The sequence below is a fragment of the Podarcis raffonei genome, chromosome 3, assembly GCF_027172205.1.
Source record: "Podarcis raffonei isolate rPodRaf1 chromosome 3, rPodRaf1.pri, whole genome shotgun sequence".
Lineage (NCBI taxonomy): Eukaryota > Metazoa > Chordata > Lepidosauria > Squamata > Lacertidae > Podarcis > Podarcis raffonei.
Genome location: NC_070604.1, coordinates 15,987,980 through 16,005,499, shown reverse-complemented (window position 1 = coordinate 16,005,499; position 17,520 = coordinate 15,987,980). Strand labels below are relative to the sequence as shown.

The 17,520-nt window shown below is 43.9% G+C and overlaps 1 protein-coding gene across 6 annotated transcripts in view; it reads right to left on the bottom strand.

Annotated features, from left to right (window-relative positions):
• PAK5 (p21 (RAC1) activated kinase 5) overlaps positions 1 to 17,520 on the bottom strand; it is a 121,119-nt gene that overhangs the window by 80,534 nt on the left and 23,065 nt on the right. For 4 of the 6 annotated variants that reach the window (XM_053380642.1, XM_053380648.1, XM_053380643.1 and 1 more), the window contains exon 2: positions 13,893 to 13,976. The exons of the other annotated variants lie outside the window; for them this stretch is intronic. The gene's annotated coding sequence lies outside the window, so the exon portion shown is untranslated. The remainder of the gene's footprint in view (positions 1 to 13,892; positions 13,977 to 17,520) is intronic. 6 annotated transcript variants of the gene reach the window in all.

The window sequence follows — 17,520 nt, the reverse complement described above, 5'->3', positions numbered from 1 at the left end:
AACCTGAGATGGGCCGAGTTTTCTGTAAAGCCGTTAGGTGATAGCTACGGACTATTCCTTTTTCAGCACATCTTCAGGAAATTGAAAACGGTGGCCCTGGAGCCTGTAGGTGTTCCCTCCTGGTTGTCTCAGCTGTGTATGTGTGTGTTTAAATAACTTAGCACTTAATCCAAACTATGGGCCATCACTGCATCACACAAGAGCACAGCAAGACCAGCTTGGAGTCTTGAGTTGACTCAATGTGACTCTCTTCACCCGTGTAATGCCCATTTTGGGGCTTTCCAGTGGCAGTGGCTGCCCTGCATCTTAGCTGGCAGATCTGGGTGAAACGAAAGCTCTGCCTAACCCAATACCATTCACAGTTCCGCCCAGGTACATGTGCATGTCTGGATTGCTTTGCTCCATTGTGGGTCATGGGTAAAGCATTCTAATCCTTCACAAAAATCCAACCCAATCCAACCCAGAGTTGACTTCAGTTAAATGTATTTGTTAAGGTAAAGGTAAAGGTACCCCTGCCCGTACGGGCCAGTCGTGTCCGACTCTAGGGTTGCGCGCTCATCTCGCTCAAGACCGGGAGCCGACACTGTCTGGAGACACTTCCGGGTCACGTGGCCAGCGTGACTAAGCGACATCTGGCGAGCCAGTACCAGCGCCGCACACGGAAACACCGTTTACCTTCCCGCTATAAAGCGGTCCCTATTTATCTACTTGCACTTAGGAGTGCTTTCGAACTGCTAGGTGGGCAGGAGCTAGGACTGAACGACGTGAGCTCACCCCGCCGCGGGGATTTGAACCGCCAACCTTGCAATCAGCAAGTCCTAGGCACTGAGGTTTTACCCACAGCGCCACACGCGTCCCTATTTGTTATCATGGGGCTTAAGCTTGCTTGGTTCTGTGTTGGGTTGCAGCTGTTATCTTTAGCTCTGTGAACTCCTACACAAACAACCATTTCTAGCCATCAAGGTTATTAATTTTCTTTCTTTCTGTTTGTTTGCTCTTCTGCTGAGGAATATTGCCACAACACTGCTTCTCGAGAGGGATTTTTCTCTAAGCGGTTGAACTTTCTGCATGCAGCGTCTGAGCTATAGTGAATACCTAGGGCCAGCCCTACCATTTAGCAGAATGAGGCAGCTGGAGGGGGGCAGTGACAACAGGAGGTTGGTGGGCACAAGAGTTGTATGCACCATGTGGCCTGCCCTGTGCCTCTGAACTACTGCAATGCGCTCTACATGGGGCTACCTTTGAAGGTGACTCAGAAACTACAACTAATCCAGAATGTGGCAGCTAGACTGGTGAGGGGACACCACATAACACCAGTCCTGAAAGACCTACATTGGCTCCCAGTATGTTTCCAGGCACAATTCAAAGTGTTGGTGCTGACCTTTAAAGCCCTAAACGGCCTCAGCCCAGTATACCTGAAGGAGCATCTCCACCCTCATTGTTCAGACACTGAGGTCCAGCTCCAAGAGCCTTCTGGCGGTTCCCTCACTGCGGGAGGTGAGGTTACAGAGGGCCTTCCTGGTAGTGGCGCCCTCCCATCAGATGTCAAGGAAATAAACAACTATCTGACTTTTAGAAGACATCTGAAGGCAACCCTGTATTAGGAATTTTTTTGATGTCTAATGTTTTACCATTTTTTATGTGCTGTAAGCCACCCAGAGTGGCAGGGGAAACCCAGCCAGATGGTTGGGGTATAAATAATAAAATTATTATTATTATTATTATTATTATTATTATTATTATTATTAACAAGTCTGCAGTCAGGTGCAGTGAAGGATGCTGTCCCACTGCCAGTGCTGAAATAGGGTCACATCCACACCATATATTTAAAGCACATTTAACAAAGATGGTTTTCCTTGAGAATCCTAGGAACTGTAATTTACCCCTCACAAAGCTACAACTCCCAGCACCATTATTATTGCTCTTCTTGTTTAGATTTATTACCTACCCTCAGTTATACTGTGCTCAATTATACTTAACTCCCAGCTAAGTCGATATAGGATTGCTGCTTGAATGCCTTCGTTTCCTCTTAAGCATAAATGAAAAAAAGGAATGCATTTAAAAGAAGAGGGCCAATCGTATCTTACTGTTTGTTGGTATTGAAGAGAGTGTATCCTTTTCCCATGATCTGTTTCCCAATTAAAGAAACGATAACAAAAAACAGTGTTTCTATGCTATTGATTTTTAGACTGTAATCCCATTGGGGCAGAGACCACAGTCTTTACTAAAACTAAGGTGCAATTGAGTGCACAAGTATCTTAGAACCACTGACAACACTAAGAATAAGAAATTCTAATCAGGACTTTGTACAGTATAATAAACAAACTTCACTATTTATTTATTTATTTATTTATCTATTTGTTTACTGCCAAAATGTATACACCACTTGACTGTAAAAAAGGGAAAAGTAAAAAACCCTCAAAGTTCTCCACTAAGCCTTGGATATGAGTATTCACCTACTCCTTTGGATTAGGGTCAGAATTTCCAATCTCAATCTGCATACATGGTTTTAAAGGTAAAGGTAAAGGTACCCCTGCCCGTACGGGCCAGTCTTGACAGACTCTGGGGTTGTGCGCCCATCTCACTTAAGAGGCCAGGGGCCAGCACTGTCCGGAGACACTTCCGGGTCACGTGGCCAGCGTGACAAGCTGCATCTGGCGAGCCAGAGCCGCACACGGAAATGCCGTTTACCTTCCCGCCAGTAAGCGGTTCCTATTTATCTACTTGCACCTGGGGGGTGCTTTCAAACTGCTAGGTTGGCAGGCGCTGGGACCAAGCAACGGGAGCGCACCCCGCCGCGGGGATTCGAACCGCCGACTTTTCGATCGGCAAGCCCTAGGCACTGAGGCTTTTACCCACAGCGCCACCCGCGTCCCTATACATGGTTTTAGGACCTCAGAATTTAAGAAGGCAGAATATATAGGGATTTCGATGCATTTTTAAAGCTGCCCGTGTAAAAAGAAAACACAACCAGAAATGGAAATGGTCATTAAAGAATATCATCATCACTATAAAAAAAATTCTAACTTTCACGTTATGAGGTGGTTTCTGTAGGAAGTATTAACACAGATCTTCAGCCTCCTAGAGAACCACTAGTAATAGGCAGCCTAAATGCAGAAATGTGTTGTGATAGTTATCATTTCAAACTGCAAAACCCACAGGATGCCTAACTAATATTTCATGACAGACGGCTCTTGGGTGGTAAACAAAGGGCCTGTGGGCAGGTCCTTCTGCCTGCCTTCCACAAAAAGGCAACAATGGGAACTCAAATCAACACACTCCTCATTGGTGACAATTCCAACACTCCAGCTGGTTCATCATTTACGGAAGGCCTCCTGGTTCTATTTGAAATGCCACTAATTTTTTTGTTCAGTTATTCTGATGGAGGTTGAAAAGATGCCAACTCTTGGGCAGTGGGCAAGAAAGGATTTCAAAAACCTGGTGAGAACGAAAAAGAATCAGAGCTCTAGGCATGTGCGTGTCTGTATTTGAAGGCATTTGATTTGGAAAGCAGGGTGGGCGGGAGAGAGATGCCGGAATGCATTTGCCCTCAAAATCCTCCTCCGCAACCTGTTATTCGATACGAGCCAAAAAATCAAGAACAACAGATATTCAACACCTATTGAACATCAGATGAGCGCTTGATATTTGATACTGCACAGCTTGTTGGACAGAACTTGATCATTGGTTGTTGTTTTTTTTAATTTGAAGAATGCATGCAGCTCCTCTCCAGTTGCTCGCGGTAGTTAACACAAAATGAGTTGACCACTAGTAAAATATAACGTTAATATATTATATTTTACTAGTGGTCAACTCATTTTGTGTTAACTACCGCGAGCAACTGGAGAGGAGCTGCATGCATTCTTCAAATTAAAAATAATAATAATGACAAACCTAGACAGCACCTTAAAAAGCAGAGACATCACCTTGCCAACAAAGGCCCGTATAGTTAAAGCCATGGTTTTCCCAGTAGTGATGTATGGAAGTGAGAGCTGGACGATAAAGAAGGCTGATCGCCGAAGAATTGATGCTTTTGAATTATGGTGCTGGAGGAGACTCTTGAGAGTCCCATGGACTGCAAGAAGAACATACCTATCCGTTCTGAAGGAAATCAGCCCTGAGTGCTCACTGGAAGGACAGATCCTGAAGCTGAGGCTCCAATACTTTGGCCACCTCATGAGAAGAGAAGACTCCCTGGAAAAGACCCTGATGTTGGGAAAGATGGAGGGCACAAGGAGAAGGGGACGGCAGAGGACGAGATGGTTGGATAGTGTTCTCAAAGCTACCAGCATGAGTTTGACCAAACTGCAGGAGGCAGCGGCAGACAGGAGTGCCTGGTGTGCTCTGCTCCATGGGGTCACGAAGAGTCGGATACGACTAAATGACTAAACAACAACAACAACAACAAAATATAACGTTGGACTTGTAGCATTTGCAAACCCATAAATCATAACATTGAATGTCATATAGTTGGGTCTCGTTGCTTTCAGCATGACTTAGTGTGATACTATACCAGTCAGCTTAGAAGTTCAATAGAGTTTCCTCCCAAGTGAGAGACCACAGGATTGCAGCTCTAATGAGGGAGAACTTTTGCCAGATTCTGGGCTACGTGAGAGTATATAAAACATATCCGGCTCCACAAACAGCTGACTCCTAGCCAGGAGGCCTAATCTGTTCCCACAAGCAAATTTTCATCCTCCTACTATTGAGACACCGCTTGTTTTAGCAGCAGAAACAGAAAAGGGATGAATTTAAATGGGCACAGGACTAGGTTGGAGGAACACCCTGATGGGAATGCAAGGCACCCCTTCCAGCTGATCTCCATGCGTGTGAATGGAGAACGTCATGCAAGATTTGGAAGGTCACACCTACTTTTGACCACATTCGCTGCTGCCACATGTGGCTCCTGGAGAGTTGACCAAGAGTTAATGCAGCCTTCAAGCCAAAAAATATTAGCCACCCCATCCTAAATTGAGGGAAAAGCTGGTACACACACAAAACAATACAAATAGTTTTTGAAAGCCCTCTCAGTTTGCCATGAGGCACAAGGCGATGTTGTTCATGATATATATCAGGCCTGGCCAACTCACAAGAGACTGCAATCTACCCACAGAATTAAAAACTGACAGTGATCTACCCCCTTTTTGGAGTTTCAGGTAAGAGTTGTTGAGCTTTTTTTAGGGAGGGGGAAGGCTCCGTTTTTTGAGAATTCAAGCCTAAGCTCAAGTGAGAAAGGGGAACAGCTACTCACCAACATATCATTCCATCTTCCGTTCTGCAGATCATGCAACAATGGAGGGCAGAGCGAGGGGGCGGGGCCAAATTATATTTTACCAACGCTAAGGAAAGGGACCCAGTGATCGACCGCAGTCTACCAAAACCTTCGGGGATCTACCAGTAGATCGCGACTGACCTGTTGGACATCCCTGATATATATATAGATATATATATAGATATATAGTGGTACCTCGGGTTAAGAACTTAATTAGTTCTGGAGGTCTGTTCTTAACATGAAACTGTTCTTAACCTGAGGTATCACTTTAGCTAATGTGGCCTCCCGCTGCTGCTGCTGCTGCTGCCGCACAATTTCTGTTCTCATCCTGAAGCAAAGTTCTCAACCCGAGGTACTATTTCTGGGTTAGCGGAGTTTGTAACCTGAAGCATCTGTAACCTGAAGCGTCTGTAACCTGAGGTACCACTGTATATCATTTAGCCTTTAGTTCCACATACCTAAGGGAAATCTCTCTCTCTCTCTCTCTCTCTCTCTCTCTCTCTCTCTCTCTCTCTCGTTCCCTTAGGTATGTGGAACTAGAGGCTAAATTAAATGTTGGAGTGGGAGGTTCTGAATGTTACAGAAACAGTAGGGAGTGTTTAACCCTCTCCCTCCAAGGTCAATAGTCCAATTATAATCTCTCTGCCCCGGTTGCTTTCCCAGGTGTTCTACTACCCCTTTGAGGCATCAATCATTCACGTCACATTTCAGAGAGAAATGACAGCGGCTGCCATTTCATCAGCAGTCCAATAAGACACACAAATTAGTTGACTCACTGTTTCAATGGGAAACAAAAACAAATGAAAAAATGAACATATTTTTTAATTCTTTTGTTTCCATTTCTCCTGATTCGCCCCCCCCCTCCAACAGAAAGAAATGGGGCTGGTCCATTTCATACCCCTCCCCCAATTCATTTTAAAACTAGCACATATCCCTAAGGGAGGGTAGTAAGGATGAGGAAAGAAGAGAGACGTATCGGTGTAGAGTCATTCCATTGTATTTTCTCAATCGTACACTTTGTAGGGGAAGACACACTTTCATCAACATGCCTTGATCCCTTCTATTTGCAAACTGGGGTTGATAATAGGCTGCGTTCTTGACAGAAATTACTCGGCAATGGAAAGGCAGGCCTAACCACACTCTGACATCTCCGACGCACCTACAATTCTTTTGAAGCTAATGCCGTCCGCCAGAAGCAGACTTTTGCTGTGATAATTGTGTGGGTTTGGACATCGCAGTATTTAAAAAGTCACATCTGTACAGAGCCCTCTGTGGCAAGCTTGTGATCTTTATCCTCTTGGTTTCAATGAGCGGTTGGTGAAATTATGTGAAATGAGGCAGCAATAATGTCTAATTCCAGGCCAGTTTGAGTGTGACTTCCCTCTTCACCCCTTGCTGCAGATCTTATAACATAGATTTCAATTCAATCTGATTGCGCAGCCTGTGTAAATAATGACATTTTATGAGGAGAGAGGGCTCAGTAACTGTCTGCTGCCCAAGGTAACGCAGATATCACATTACCGTGGTTGAGAATTTGTTTAAAAATAAAACACACACAGCACCTTTTTAAAAAAATTGCTTTTGCCTTACATGGTCCCTGACTTTCCCTTGACAATTTAAAAGGAAAGAGTTTTAAAATAACAAATTATGCTTCCAGCAATAGTGCCATATCTGAAAAGCGTGTTGTGTCTTTTTCTTTTAAAAGTGCTTGGAGTAACATGGAGAAAGTTAGAACTTTCTCAAGTATATTACAATATACAGTGGTGCATTGGTTCTCAAACGCCTTGGTTCCCAAACGCTGAAAACTCGGAAGTGTTTTCAAACGTTTTTCAGAAGCCAAACTGTCGGCTATTGTTTCCAAGGCACCTGCACCAATCAGAAGCTGCGCCTTGGTTTTCAAACATTTCGGAAGTCAAATGGACTTCTGGAACAAATTAAGTCCAAGAACCAAGGTACCACTGTATTTGGCGCTTTTGTTTTTGCTATTTATTTTGTGTTTTTGAGGCTTTTTCGGTTAGTTTGTTTTTGTGGCTGTGTGGAACCCAGTTCAACTACTGATTGATTGATAGTGTGACTGTGGAAATGGATAAAAAAAAAACCATCCAAACAATGACTATAAGTCATTGAATTTAATTTTAATTTTAATCATGTAGAATACTTATTTAGTTTCTAGTACAGTACATTGGTTATTGCTTTCCTTTTATGGATCAATGGTCTCATTAGATAGTAAAATTCAGGTTAAATTGCTGTTTTAGGGGTTGTTTTTAAAAGTCTAGAACAGATTAATCCATTTTGCATTACTTTCTACGGGAAAATGCACCTCGGTTTTGGAACGCTTTGGTTTTGGAACTGACTTCCAGAACGGATTAAGTTTGAGAACCAAAGTACCACTGTAGATCCAAATTGTACCACTAAAATCAAGGGGAGAGGTTGGCCATGTCTGAAGTCCTGGTGATTTCAATGGGAACCAATGGAAGTAGCTAAGTCTGCTGCTGATCCACCCTTAACATTCTGTGAATTGCTCATTGATAAACATCTGGGCACAGAAGGAAAGAGGAATTGTTGAAATGGAAGCTTAGCTGAAATGCAGGATAACTTGCAGGCATTGTTCCCCATTCAGCTGCCCTGATACACTAATCTTGAGATGCTTTATCATCTTTGGTGATTGTGCTGCTACTGTTTCACTTGGAAAAGTTCATGGAATAAAGTTGTCCTCTTGGGCCTCCGTGAGCATTGGCCATGGTGACTGGATCTGATAAGAAAAGCTGGAGCACAACATCACCTGGAGGGCCACCACTGTCCTAAAGCTTCCATTGTATTTCTGTAAAATGGACTTAGGGCCCTCGTATTTATGGGACCGCCTCTCCTGGTCTGCCCTGCAGAGGACCTTGAGGTCTATTAATAACCTTAATTTAGAGGTCCTGGCCCTAAGGAAGTCAGACTATCCTCCACCAGGGCCAGGGCCTTTTCAGTGATGGCTCCGACCTGGTGGAATGCTCTGTCCCATGAGACTAGGGCCCTTCAGGATTTCACCTCCTTCCATCAGGCCTGTAAGACAGAGCTATTCTGCCTGGCCTTTAATTTGAATTCAGCCTGATTTTTATTTCCCTTCTCTTCCCTCCCCCTCCCCTTTTATGACGATTACCTGCTCTGAGACCCCACAGCTAATTCTCCCCTGGCCTCCTTGCTGGCCCAAGTAGGACTAATTCAGCCAGCTAGCCCTGGTGACTATCTAATGCTCATTAGATGGATTTTCCCCAAATTGATTTCTGAATTTTGAATTTTATTTTTATTCGTGTTTTTATACTGTATTTTATGCTGCTTTTACAATTAAGTGTTTTAAATTTGTTGTTAGCCGCCCTGAGCCCGGTTTTCTGAACCAGGAAGGGCGGGGTATAAATAAAAAAATATTTATTTATTTATTATTATATTAGTTTCCTGGATGTGTTATGAAGGTAAAAAAAGGGGGGTAAAGGACCCCTGGACAGTTAAGTCTAGTCAAAGGCACCTATGGGGTTGCTGCACTCATCTCGCTTTCAGGCTGAAGAGCCTGGCCTTTGTCCACAGACAGCTTTCTGGGTCATGTGGCCAGCAGGACTAAAATGCTTCTGGCCGTAATGGAAACCAGAATGGAAATGCCATTTACCTTCCTGCCGCAGTGGTACCTATTTATCTCCTTGTACTGGTGTGCTTTCGAACTGCTAGGTTGGCAGGAGCTGGGAAAGAGCAACAGGAGCTCACCACATTGCGTGGATTCGAACCGCCAACCTTCTGATTGGCAAGCCTAAGAGGCTCAGTGGTTTAGACCACAGCGCCACCCACGTCACAAAGGTAAGCCTAGAAGGGGCTGTGAAACACTTGTGCCAGAACTAGGGCTGCCGTTGAACTAGTTCTCAGATGTTTCAAAAACTCCATTCCCTCCCCTAAAGGCAAGAAAAGCTGATTTACGCAGGTGATCAAATTTTAAATTTTAAGGCTTCAAATGCAGGTGACAATGGTGTTTCTGAATTCTCCCTCATATGACAAATCTAAGAACACAAGGAATGGCTGTACATTGCATCGGGCCATTAATCCATCTAACTCGCTACTATCTCTTCTTCAGGGTTTTGGCCCTGGGTTTCAGTTGTACTTGCAGATGCCAAAGACTGGACCCGGGATGTTCTCCAAAGCATGTTTTACCACTGAGGAAAGAGATCTTCCCTGTGTACAGTTTAGATTTTATGTGGGAAAGGATTCAGAAAATATGGGGGGAGGGAAAGCAGAGTGTTGCAAAGAACTGCAACTTAATGTTTCACACCTGGGAGATACGTTACGGTTTCCAAAGCAACGGTTGCCTTCAGTCACAGACTGGGTCAGTTTGCCCTGCATGCACCTTAAAATGATGCAGAAGCCGTCATTTAAACAGAGCTTTTCTCCTGGAACTAGTTATCTAGCTCCACTGCTTAAAAACATTAAAAACAACTAAAGAAAGCTTCTGATGAACAGGATCAGAGCAGGCAAACCACCCTTGGTCCTCCAGATGTCAATGGAACACAATTCCTGCCATCGCTGACTGCTACCCCGGACTGCGGCTTGAATGACACAGGCCTAACTATTCCAGTGAGGCAGCTAAGTCTGTTGCAGGGAACACAAAGCAGAGCTCTGAGGCAAAATGCATTTATACTGATATATTTAGTGTAGCGACGCAGGTGGCGCTGTGGTCTAAACCACTGAGCCTAGGGCTTGCCAATCAGAAGGTCGGCGGTTCAAATCCCCGCAACGGGGTGAGCTCGGTCCCTACTCCTGCCAACCTAGCAGTTTGAAAGCACAAAATGCAAGTAGATAAATAGGTACCACTCTGGCGGGAAGGTAAACGGCGTTTCCGTGCAGTGCTCTGGTTCGCCAGATGCGGCTTAGTCATGCTGGCCACATGACCCAGAAGCTGTACGCCGGCTCCCTCGGCCAGTAAAGCGGGATCACCCCAGAGTCGTTGTTGACTGGACCTAACAGTCAGGGGTCCCTTTACCTTTTATTTAGTGTAGCAAAAGTGTTAATGGACCAGAGGTCATGTTGCCACGTGTATATGCAGGAACGACTGGTGGTGCAAGAGGACGCAACAGTTATGACCCCCCTCCCACCGACAGCAGTGTCACTGCTACTTACCAGGACAGGGGGGCATAAAATTCAGAAGGCAAAGTAAATCCCTGTGTTTGCCTGGGGGTCCATAGGGTGAGAGGGGTTCCTCATGAGGGGAGGGAAATGGGGCCCCCCACCCTGCCCTTCTCCTGCCCCCTACTCTATCCTAGCAAGCAGCAGCAAGACTGCTACTCAGAATCTGGCTATCTGCCACCACCACGTTGTCAATTTCTGTGTATATCTACTGTATCAGCATTATTATTATTATTATTATTATTATTATTATTATTATTTTAAAAATATATTAAATTTTCACAATTATAACAAATACAACATAACAAAAAAGAAAAACAAAAACAGAGAAACGTACCAAAGAGGGGAAAAAAATACATTACAATACTAAAAAAAAAACAGAACCAAAACCACAACAGTAAAAGACGTAATCTTTATCCCACATCCCTTGAAAACCAAATTTTGTTTACATTGTTAATTGACTTCCTCAAATCCCTCCCTTCTGAATTTCCTTGTATCTGCATGTAGCAGCTTTCCAATATCATTCTTAAACAAAAATATTTCCAACTATTATCTAACTTATTCACTTTTCTTACTGTTCTGAATTCCGTTTATTTAATTAAATCCTAATTTAACCCTAGGCCTATTTGGTACTTTCAAGTGATTTCTAATTTTTTATATTATGGTATCAGCATTATTATTATTGACTGATTGATTGCCTGCTAAGCAACCGTCTCAAGGCTACATACACTAAAGATAATGAAAAGCACCAAACTCGTTTCAACAACAAAAGATTAAAATCAACAACAACAACAGCAAATTCATTTAAAACAAAGCTAAAACCATACAAAGTTGCCACTCATGGCAAAGACCCATTTATCCAGCCAGGAAAGTCTGCTATAGCAATGTCTTCAATGGTTTCTGGAAAATGCCAGTAGTGGACTACTGTTCTTTTCTTAACATTCCACAGAATCGAAGTAGCTACTTTAAAAGCTCTGCTCACAGTTACTGTGGAGTGGGCTTAGGAGAGCTTTATAACTTGCAGAGAAAATTCTCCTGCAGGCTGCAGTGATCTTCTGGGTGCATAGGATGAGCTCTCAAGTAAGGTAAAAAAAAGTAAAGGACCCCTTGATGGTTAAGTCCAGTCAAAGGTGACTATGGGATTGTGGCGCTCATCTCACTTTCAGGCTGAGGGAGCTGGTGTTTGTCCACAGACAGCTTTCTGGGTCATGTGCCAGCATGACTAAACCGCTTCTGGTGCTATGGGACACTGGGAAACCAGATTGCATGGAAACACCGTTTACCTTCCTGCTGCAGCAGTACCTAGGTTGGCAGGAGCTGGGGCAGAGCAACGGGAGCTCACCCCATCGCGGGGATTCAAACCACCAACCTTCTGATCAGCAAGCCCAAGAGGCTCAGTGGTTTAGACCACAGTGCCACCCGTGTCCGTGATCTCTCAAGTATCCTGTGCCTTACATGTTAGTACCAATTCCTTGAACTTGCCCTGGTGGCAAATTGGCAGCCAGCGGAAATTCTTCAATAATGTGTTATAAACTGCTGATTGTTTTCCCCACAAGCAACCCAGCTGCTGCCTTCTGCCCCAGTTGCCGCCTCCAGACCACCTCCAAGGGCAGCCCCACCTAGAGTGTGTTGCAGTAATCCAACTGAGAGGTTACCAGCACATGAACATGTGCGGTCAAGCTAACCATGAACAGCTGTAGCTTTTTTTCTACCAATGGAAGTTGGTAAAAGGTACACTAAAACATGTGGAAGGCATGGTGAAAGCAGCTGTAAATGATCATTGTGATTTATGTGGCTGAGTCTGATTGAGGCCAAAGACTGGCCTAAGATGAAAAACAGTGCTTCAATGATGTTCTTCAGATGTACTCTAGCCCTCCTTGAAATCCTGAATTGTCAGACATATACTGGCAGCAAATCGAACACTTGCTAAAGATCTCCAGTCATGTTTTTCTCTGCTGGCTCCACTGTTTGCAACCACTGCCACCTCTTCCCCCTGTATTTTCCTTCTCCTGTGACTGGGGTAAGCTGGTGGCCCAACAGCAGGATACTCCATTAGCCTTTCCCTAGTGAGGAGAGGATGCAACCATGGTGGGAAAGAGGTGCAATCCATGGGGAGGGACAAGACTGAAAAACTTCAGTTAGTGAAATATACTCAGAGTCGAGTGAGGATTTCATGCTCTTTATTCAGCTCATAGTAGTGAGGAATGGAAGTTCTCCCAAAATGTCTGCTTTATATACATTATTTACACAATGGGCCCCACGTGATTGGCTAACTCTGGGATTCTCCTGTAGGCCAATCAGTTTGCGGATTCACTTCCACCTAGAGTTGAATTGGGTGGCTCCTGTGGACCAATCAGACCGCTGCATTCTGGATCCTATTGTTCTAGGACCAATCAGACTGCTGCATTCTGAATCCTATTGTTCTAGGACCAATCAGACTGCTGCATTCTGAATCCTATTGTTCTAGGACCAATCAGACTGCTGCATTCTGAATCCTATTGTTCTAGGACCAATCAGACTGCTGCATTTTGGATCCTATTCAACTCAGTACATAACAGCTAGGAACATAGGAAGCTGCCTTGTACTGAGTCAAACTATTGGTCCATCCAGCTCAGTATTGTCTATGGGCCTTCCCCAGTTTATGTATCTGAATATTTGTTGGTTCAGGTTTAGAGGCGGCCTCAGCATGCAATGAAAAACAGAGAGGAATATTGACTTAGAAGGGCATTTCACCGTCTCCACGAGGCAAAGCTATCACTGAAAAGACTGCTTACAAACTAGTGGGGAGATGGCTGGAAGTAAATAAGAGCCCTGACACATGCAACAGTTATTCACTGCCAGCTCCCAAAACCATAAAATAAAATAAAATACTCAACTCATAACCAATGATTTGGAGCAGTAGAGATCATTACATATATTTTTTTTTAAAAAATCGTCTTTTATTTTGACCTCATGCTGAAATAATAGTATTTATAGTGCAATCTTATAATTTTCCTATCTTAAATTTGGTTCGCCACATTTCTGCCTATATTTGCATTTTTTAATTTAAAAAGTCTGCATGAAAATTCACATGCATCCTCATAATCATTTATCCTAATACACACATTTTCCTTTGGAAATTGTCTTAAGTCCGTGCATTTCTGCTTGCACTTTCTCATCAGTAAAACTCGCTTTTGTATTTTCACTAATATTGATGTAGCTGCGGGCACTTTTCATTGCTCTACGCATTTCTTTATTGCCAAATTTGGACCAGTGCAGATTTCAAAGGAGAGCTGCCTTTCAGTACATGTGCTGGCCTAGAAATTGTGACTTTTGTAGACCAACATTAAAATGTGTCCCAAATGAATTTCTTCCCCATTTTTACTTGAGAACAGGTCCCATTTTGTTTGACAGGGCTCAGTCCCAGGTAAGTGACTATGGCTTTGCAGCCTTAAATTTTTTGTTGCGAAACTGAAGGGTAAAAGAAACTTACCTTGTAAACAAAAAGTTAAGTATTTCAAGATTCCTGGTCCTTATCTCCTACATCCATGTGGAATCCCCTCTACAGCTGTTGCATCTGAAAGGAGCATTGATGGGGAAGGAGAAACCACATGGGAAAATAATTAAGGAGGTACCAGAAAACCCATCATCATAGTCCCTCAACTCTGGACTTTAGGACATATTTCAAGACATCTGTCAATCTCCTAGCTCTATGAGGGTGAAATTCGGGGTAGTAACAGTGGCCCATATGCAGTGGCATTAAGAAGAAAAACGGCCCAGGGTATTTTTGTAGGATGGGTGATTTTAAATCTACCTCACAGGAAAGAGAACTATGTAGGCCATCTTGAATTCCTTGGGAAAACAGTGAGATACACCGTATCTTTGGAAGAATGTAGTGGTTATCAGCAGTGGCGTGCAGTGATTTTTTTGGGGGTAGGTTAGGGACAAAGGTACCAGCTTGCAAGGGTGATGGGGGGGACAGACGTCATGTGTCTTATGTCACAACATCCTGATCATAGCTGTCAACTTACAGATTTGAAAATAAGGGACCAGCAGCCTCGAAAATAAGGGATCAGTAGCCAAAATATTTTATTGTTATTACTATTACTATTATTATTATTATTTCCCACCATGTGCCCCCGCTCCAGACAGACCTTTTCCCTGGCAAGGGTGAGTGGGCCGTCAATGAGGTTTCCATCCGATTCTGAGCACAGGTATGTTCAACTTCCGAGCCCCTCCAAGCCAAAGGCAGAAAGCCCAGCCAGCAGCCAAACAAAGCCTCAAGCAGTGGTTCCCACAGCGCAGCAACCCAGCAAAGGGGATGCAGCAAGGAAAACCACTGTCACCTCTCCGCTGGGAAGTGCTGAGCAAAGGCGAGTCCCCAGGCAACGCGGCCGATTTGATCGGCACAAGGCATGCAAGCTCCACCCCCCAGTCGTTCTTAGACTCCTTATTGGGTGAGCAACGCAGCCAAGCAACACAGTTGGAACCTCCCTCCTCCCTGGCCAGCAGGGAGGGAGGGAGAGAGAGGAGCTGCTTCCTTTGAAACCCGGAAATTTACGGGATATCATCAATCCGGGACAGCAGCTGGGCACGGCGCTGGGATAAGGGAGTTTCCCGCCAAATAAGAGACGGTTGACAGCTATGATCCTGATGTTTTGGGTGTGAGTATAGTGTCTCCCTCCCTAAGCCAGGCAGAAGTTTCCGGGGCTTTGGAAAAGAAGCTCCAGGATTTAATACTTTAATACTCTGATTTACAGGGATCATTTAGGAGACTAGCCTAGTCCCCCTAGTACACTTCAGCATTCACAGAACTAAACAGGAAAACAAAACAAAAACGGGAGATACGCTTAGGCCTTGCTTGTGTGCTCTCCCTCCCAAATGGCTGAAATGGTGCCCCTAGCCTGATAATAAATGTTGGAAATGTAAAGAAAATGAAGGTACATTTTTTCACCTTTGGTGGACGTGCCCTAAGATTAAGGCTTTCTGGGAAATGATCTATAACGAATTGAAAAATGTATTTAAATATACCTTCTTGAAGAAACCAGAGGCCTTTCTCTTGGGTATGGTCGGCCAGTTGGTGTCAAAAAAGGATAGAACTTTCTTTATGTATGCTACAACAGCAGCAAGAATACTTATTGCAAAGTACTGGAAGATGCAAGATTTACCCACTCTGGAAGAATGGCAGATGAAGATGATTGACTGCATGGGATTGGCAGAAATGACTGGCAGAATCCGTGACCAGGGAGAAGAGTCGGCGGAAGAAGATTGGAAGAAATTCAAGGACTATTTACAGAAATATTGTAAAATTAATGAATGTTGAATGATGTCGGATAGAAATTAAGGGGTTTTTTAGCTGTAATGCTTTGAGATAAGGATTTACTGAATAAATAATTTGAATTGGACTACAAGAAGGGGAGGTATGAGGAGGTCAGGGAAATATGTCATTGAAAACTAAGTATTGTGAACTATATGTGTTTTTAAACTTTTTTGCTTTTTGTTTGTATAAAAATTGGAAATTTTAATAAATATCTTTTAAAAGAAGAGAAATGGTGCCCCTAACTTTGTAACTTCTAAACTGGTTGATGAAGCTGGGAGAGTGAGCCATAATAAAAAAAATGTGGAACACATGAAAAATGGAGAGGCTCCATTGACATTCAAGTGGTGGCAAACCAGCTTGCCGTTATTGCTGTTACATTTGGCTTCTCTCCTTACTTAAGTACACCCCATGCGCTTCCAAAGCTGGCATGGGTTGGCAAAGGCCCCCATCCACCTGCCTCTCAACGTACGTGCTGTACTGTCACCAACAACCATAACAACAATCAGGCACAAATCTGCTCAGTTGTCCATTCATTCCCCTCAATTTTTATATGAGTCCTGCATTTTGACTCTCAAACTTGCTGCTAGACTTGATTGAGTTAGAAATGAAGTACAGTTGTACATTGGTTATTGAACTTAATCCATTCTGGTAGGCCGTTCGACTCCCAAAATGGTTTGAAAACCAAGGCGCAGCTTCCGATTGGCTGCAGGAACTTCCTGCACTCTATCAGAAGCTGTGGAAGCAGCATTGGACGTTCGGCTTCCAAAAAACATCTGCAAACCGGAATACTCACTTCCGGGTTTGCGGCATTCGGGAGCCAATTTGTTCGGGAGCCAAGCCGTTTGACTACCAAGGTACCACTGTTCCTTTCAGTGGTCTTCAGAGGACACCATTTTAGATGGATGGGTCTGAAAAACACCCCTGCCAGAGCAACTGCCTACTGATGTGCAGAGAATACTGAAATGGATCAACAATCTGGATCTGAGCAGATGATGCTACTTAAAGTCTACTCTTTGAATTATTCATTCTGTACTTTTCAAAGGGACAAAACAAAAACTCCCAGAAAAGGTGTTTCCGAGCTCATTTTCAAAGTACAACACCCCAGGCAGAAGAGTCTGGCTCCCGTTAAAGAAAAAACTGCATATGCTTAAACAGAATGTGAAGAGATATTATTTGAATAACCCTTCAAAGGAGGTGTTATCCTTCAAATGAACAACAACTTTCTCTCCTTGCAGAGGGCCTCTTTCCTTCATCAAGATTCAGGGATGTGAAGAGAAGAGTGTTGCTGTATACTGACTTCCTAGACCAGAGTCAAAGTGCCTGTTTTCCTCCTGGTGTTTCTGGACTCCAACTCCCATTGTGACCAATGGTTAATGGGAGTTGTAGTCCAGCCACATCTGGGTTGTAGTAGGCTCCCCATCCCCTTTCAGACAACAGCAAACATGAGCAAGCTGAAGAATGGCTTCTCTCCTCCAAGTTGTTATAAACTGGGTATAGCTAGAACTTCACTATTCGTTGGCTCACTTGATTCAGCTTGAACAGTATCGTCTCAGTGGATAGCTTTCAGCCTATCCCTGCTCTGGAAGGGTAGGACTCGAACCAATGGCTTCATGTTACAAGAAATGAGATTGGACTAGATCAGGCATAGGCAAACTCAGCCTTCCAGATGTTTTGGGACTACAACTCCCATCATCCCTAGCTAACAGGACCAGTAGTCAGGGATGATGGGAATTGTAGTCTCAAAATATCTGGAAGGCCAAGTTTACCTATGTCTGGACTAGATGAACCTTCGGTCCCCTCC